Source organism: Cibotium barometz, chromosome 34 (assembly GCF_041138505.1).
Source record: "Cibotium barometz isolate CiBa-2024 chromosome 34, ASM4113850v1, whole genome shotgun sequence".
NCBI classification, from domain to species: Eukaryota; Viridiplantae; Streptophyta; class Polypodiopsida; order Cyatheales; family Cibotiaceae; genus Cibotium; species Cibotium barometz.
The window spans coordinates 10,593,332-10,599,564 of record NC_141079.1 but is presented as its reverse complement, the minus strand read 5'-3'; positions in this window follow the sequence as shown (position 1 = coordinate 10,599,564).

Sequence of the window (6,233 nt, the reverse complement as noted above, 5' to 3'; positions counted from 1 at the left end):
TCGAGCATTTTCCTGGATGCCTCAACTCTTATGGTCGGATCAGAGAAATTTAGAGGAGACAAGCATTCTTGCCCATAGAGTGCTTTGAACGGTGACATTCCTATGCTTTGATGATAAGATGTATTGTAGGCAAATTCTACCAGAGGGAGGTATTGAATCCACCTTCTGGGTTCCCGTCCACAGTATGCTCTGAGAATGTCTTCAATTACTTGATTGACTCTCTCAGTCTGGCCATCGGTCTCTGGATGATAAGCTGTGCTAAAGCAAAGTTGAGTTCCGAGGGCTTGAAATAAGGACTGCCAGAACTTTGAAGTGAAGTCAGAATCCCGATCACTTACTATCCTTTTTGGGAGACCATGAAGTTTGAAGACTTCCTTGATGAATACTCGAGCAACATCAAAAGCTTTGAAGGTCTTCTTCACTGGTATAAGGTGAGCTACTTTGGTAAGTAAGTCCACTACTACCAGAATGGAGTCATATCCTCCTTGCACAGTGGGGAGACTTGTGACAAAATCCATACTAATACACTCCCACTTCATTTGGGGAATATCTAAGGGTTGAAGTTTTCCAGGCATCTTGACTCTTTCAGCTTTGATCCTTTGGCATGAGAGACATTGCTTCAAGTACCGAAGGACATCATTTTTCAAGCCTGCCCAATGAAAGCTCCTTCTTACGGCATTAATGTTTTTGCATAGCCTGGGTGTCCTGCAGGGCTATCATGAGCTTCATGGAGGATTAGTTTCTTTAAAGCAGGATCCTTAGGGATACATAGCCTGTGATTGAAGTAGAGGCTTCCTTTGTGAGTGGAGTATCACTTTTGAAAATGAGCATGGCCAAGTAATATCTGTTCAGGGGATCACAGGAAAACCTAAACCTAGGGTAGTCAAGGCAAAACATCTTCTCAAGGGAACACATAAGGGTCAGCAAGTTTTCTTAGTCAAACTCAACAAAGTCATTGAACCTAGTGTGGAGACAGAACCCTCTTGGCTCCAAGAATTCTCTAACATCTTCCCTGATGAGCTTACAGGGTTACCGCCTCCTCGAGAAGTCGATCATGAAATCGAGGTGATCCCTGGAGCTCAACCTGTCTCAAAAACTCCCTATAAAATGTCCCTTCCTGAAGCCATTGAACTTAAGGAGCAACTTTCCCAACTCATTGAACAAGGATTTGTACGCCCCAGTAGCTCTCCTTGGGGAGCACATGTTTTTTTCCAAAAAAAGAACGACGGGACTCTCCGCCTCTGCATAGATTATCGAGGGCTAAATCAAGTCACTGTCAAGAATAAGTATCCTATCCCTCGCATCGACGAACTTCTTGATAGGCTTCATGGGGCCAAAGTCTTCTCAAAAATAGATTTGAGGTCTGGTTACTATCAGATCAAAGTCAAGGAAGCAGATATACCCAAAACAGCCTTCAATACCCGTTATGGGATGAATTTGTGCTTGTTTTCTTTGATGACATCTTAATCTACTCCAAATCAATGGAAGAGCATGAGGAGCATGTGCGTAGAGTTCTGCAATTGCTGCGCAGGCACAAACTCTATGCCAAGAAAAGCAAATGTACCTTCTTTACTCATCAAATTGAGTATCTTGGATTCATCGTCTCCAAAGATGGCATCTCAGTAGACCCCGCCAAGGTCAAGGATATTCTAGAATGGCCACCGCCTAAATCACTTCGTGAAGTTCGTGGGTTTTTGGGAATCACGGGTTGGTATAGGATTTTTATCAAAGATTATGCCTTGGTAGCTGCACCTCTGACGGATCTTCTTAAGAAGGATTGCAAAATAGTGCTGATACCAATTGTAAGGTTCCTCCCTTCTAAAATGGGAGAAACACTTAAGATAGTCCACTAAGTCTTATCTTGGAAAAATTTCCTATTCATCGACACCTTGATCCTGTAGAGATTCAAGGATACGATTCATAGGTATGACCTAGCTCTATCCCGCAGGGAGAGCGTGATTTCCTAAACATCAAATCACCCATAGGGCAATTGATCATAAATTGGACAACTACTAAACTTGATTTCTAGAGACAACGCTTTTTTCCTCATCTTATGCAAGGCACAGCCGCTGGCCTAGTCTTCTAGAATAGAGTTGCCCAAGAACCTAATTATCTAGTGTAAGGCTTTCACTTAATATGTTGGAAAGCTACCCGACTAATCGGGTCCACCCGTCCGTGTAGGATGGTGCTGTCGGGACATTCCATCCTCCCACTTTCCACCCTACTCACACATCAATTTGTTTTCTAATTAATCCTACCACACTGTTTGACATAAATAAACATATTCCTTAATTAAGGCCCTTTTTCACAAGGTTTGTTAAAACAGCCTTTTTACACAATGCAATCATACCAAAGACAAGATATATTTATATAAAAAGTCTATACATGAACCAATTCCATACAAGCCAAACCGGCTCTCTTATTCTTATTCTGCCGATGATCTAGAATTCGACCTTCCAGCCTCTACATGCTGGGCAAAACCCTACGGGACCATACACCTCATCGTCGGCCGCTGGCAAGGACTCAAGCCGGCCTCTCGCCCTCTCAGGCTCCATCGCTCGATCCTCCCGCCCCTCAGAGGGATGTCTGCACACTAGGGTGGGCTTATTTACCACACTAGCCTGGGCCCTCAGAACTAGGCAGCCTCATAATCTCTCGCCTCAATCCGCAATCCTTATTCTCTCAAAGGTATGAGGGATACCTTGGGTCATTCCCGGGCTTTGCTAACGACGCCGCCCGGCTACACAAGCACGGAACGGAGTTAGCGTTGAAGCCAAAAAAATCTTGAATTCTAAAGATAACAACTTCAATGCAATTTATTAACTATAGCATTCACAATTCGTGAAGATAACAATTTCAACGCAGCATCACATAATTCGTAACTTCATACAATTTTTATGTTGTCATTTTAAAAGGAAAAGATACCATTCATTAACACTAATTTAAGGAAATTCTCTTCTTTTAAAAATTAACCAAGCTAACCTGACCACCATTTCCTTGAGGAGCTTGAAAAGGGAGGGCTGGAGCCGCATTGGGATCTTACCTCATCTCGTTATTGCGTGCTCCTCTTGAGGCAATATTTTGACGTCTCCGAGAAGAGGCCATCTTAGGCGTCGCCTTGTAGAGCTCGCCGCTGCGATCGAAACGCTTTAGTTGGATCTGAATTCTGAGCTCGTTTGCTCACCGTATGAGCAAAAGAATATGGTGCACGAACCCTTTCTTGAGGCAAAAAACCCTTATTAAAGTCTACGCAAATGGGGGGGGAATTGTGAGATGTCCTTAAGGGCAAAAAACGTGGAGAGGGCTGGGAGGGGCTGCTGTAAGTCTATTCACACGGGGGGGAAAAAAAATAAAGGACACTGCCTCTAAGGAAGAGGGGAATGGAGGAATTTTAGCTTATCTAAAAAGAGCCAAATGAGGGGGTGTGAGAGGGGTGGCTGCAAGGGGCGGCTGTACTACAGCAAGTATGCTGCACAGGGACAGACGGCGGTACGGACGATGGTACAACAGGGCATACGCAACACAGAGATGGGTGCCGTCTGTGGAGCACCCCGGGAGTTTATATAGCAGAGGGGTGAGGGTACGGGCGCTACGCAGGACGAAAGAACCGTGTACCTTCAAAGCCTACGGATCAGTGGCCTGCATGGGTCTAGGAGAAAGGTACGGTGCCGGTTGTCCGGGAAAGGAGTGGTACGCATGTACCTTATTTGGTCTGGGGCAGCATGGGCTCGGGGGGGTCACTATATGTAAATCCTCTATATCACGTGCGTTCAAGGCCTAATTAAAAACTCCCTTATCTGTGAATTTTTTAGTGAATATAATGCATCCTTTTCTATTCAAATCTGTAAAATTTTTTTAAAATACAATAAATAAATCCCCTCTGTAAATATATTTCTGTAAGTTTTAAATATTTAAAATGTCCTTCTGTTGAACCCACGTGATACTTACATATTTATACGAGTGACCCTCCCGAGAGCATGGGTGTCCACGTAGGGGTATGTGGGGACCATACAGTGGGCGGCCGTCCTTTGGTTCTTGGGCGGCCATTGTACGAGCACCCTAGTAAGTGTGTACGACCCAAATTTTGGGACGGGGTACCCAAATTTGGGGCGCCCGCCTCGATTTGCGTGTGCCGGACCGCCCCGGGGGGTGAATTTTTTTTTTATCCGGGAGGTTCTCCTGGTCATAGGGGTTCAGACCGTTCGCCAAAACGGACACCGGATCAAGTCTATACGCAAATTTCAGTCATTTTAGTTAAAAAACGGCGAGTTTAACTGCGCGCGATTTTACCCTAATATAGGATTTTACAGCATCCAAAACGGACACCGAATCAAGCCTATACGCAAATTTCAGTCATTTTAGTTAAAAAAACGACAACCTTTAAACCTTAATAAATACACGATCGGGCATCCGATTGACGAACGGTCTGAACCCCTACGACCAGGAGAACCTCCCGGACAAAAAAAAATTTCGCTCCCGGGACGGTCCAGCACGCAAATCGAGACGGGCGTCCCAAATTTGGGTACCCCGCCCCAAAATTTGGTCCGTACACACTTACTAGGGTGCCCGTACGATGGCCGCCCAAGAACCTGACGGCCACCCACTGTATGGTCCACACGTACCCCTACGTGGACACCCATGCTGCCTCAGACCAGATAAGGTACATCGTACCACTCCTTTCCCAGGCATTTAACACCGTACCTTTCCCCTAGACCCATGCAGGCCATTGCCCCATAGGCTTTGACGGTACACCGTCCTTTCATCCTTGCTTTGCGCAGCGCCCGTACCCTCTCCCCTCACCTATATAAACCCCCGGGGTGCTCCACAGACGGCACGCATCTCTGTGCTGCATATGCCTTGTTGTACCGTCGTTTGTACCGCCGTCTGTCCCTGTGCAGCGTACTTGTTGTAGTACAGCCGCCCCTTGCAGCCACCCCTCTCACACCCCCTCATTTGGCTCTTTTCAGATAAGCTAAAATTCCTCCATCCCCCTCTTCCTTAGAGGCAGTGTCCTTAACTCTTCTTCCCCCCTGTGTGAATAGACTTACAGCAGCCCCTCCCAGCCCTCTCCGCATTTTTTTCCCTTAAGGACATCTCACAGTCCCCTCCCATTTGCGTAGACTTTAATAAGGGTTTTTTGCCTCAAGAAAAGGTTCCTGTGCCATATTCTTTTGCTCATACGGTGAGCAAACGAGCTCAGAATTCAGATCCGACTGAAGCGTTTCAATCGCAGCCGCGAGCTCTACAAGGCGACGCCTAAGATGGTCTCTTCTCAGAGACGTCAAAATATTGCCTCAAGAGGAGCACGCAATAACGAGATGAGGGAAGATGCTCCCAATGCGGCTCCAGCCCTCCCTTTTCAAGCTCCTCAAGGAAATGGTGGTCACGTTAGCTTGGTTAATTTTTAAAAGAAGAGAATTTCCTTAAATTAGTGTTAATGAATGGTATCTTTTCCTTTTAAAATGACAACATAAAAATTATATGAAGTTACGAATTATGTGATGCTGTATTCGATAAATTGCGTTGAAATTGTTATCTTCACGAATTGTGAATGCTATAGTTAATAAATTGCATTGAAGTTGTTATCTTTAGAATTCAAGATTTTTTTTGGCTTCAACGCTAACTCCGTTCCGTGCTTGTGTAGCCGGGCGGCGTCGTTAACAAAGCCCGGGAATGACCCAAGGTATCTCTCATACCTTTGGGAGAATAAGGATTGCCGATTGAGGTGAGAGATTATGAGGCTGCCTAGTTCTGAGGGCCCAGGCTAGTACGGTAAATAAGCCCACCCTAGTGTGCAGACATCCCTCTGAGGGGCGGGAGGATCGAGCGATGGAGCCTCAGAGGGCGACAGGCCGGCTTGAGTCCTCGCCAGCGGCCGACGATGAGGAGTATGGTCCCGTAGGGTTTTACCTAGCATGTAGAGGCTGGAAGGCCAAATTCTAGATCATTGCGGCAGAATAAGAATAAGAGAGCCGGTTTGGCTTGTATGGAATTGGTTCATGTTGTATAGACTTTTTATATAAATATATCTTGTCTTTGGTATGATTGCATTGTGTAAAAAGACTGTTTTAACAAACCTCGTGAAAAAGGGCCTTAATTAAGGAATATGTTTATTTATGTCAAACAGTGTGGTAGGATTAATTAGAAAACAAATTGATGCGTGAGTAGGGTGGAAAGTGGGAGGATGGAATGCCCCGACGGCACCATCCTACGGACGGGTGGACCCGATTAGT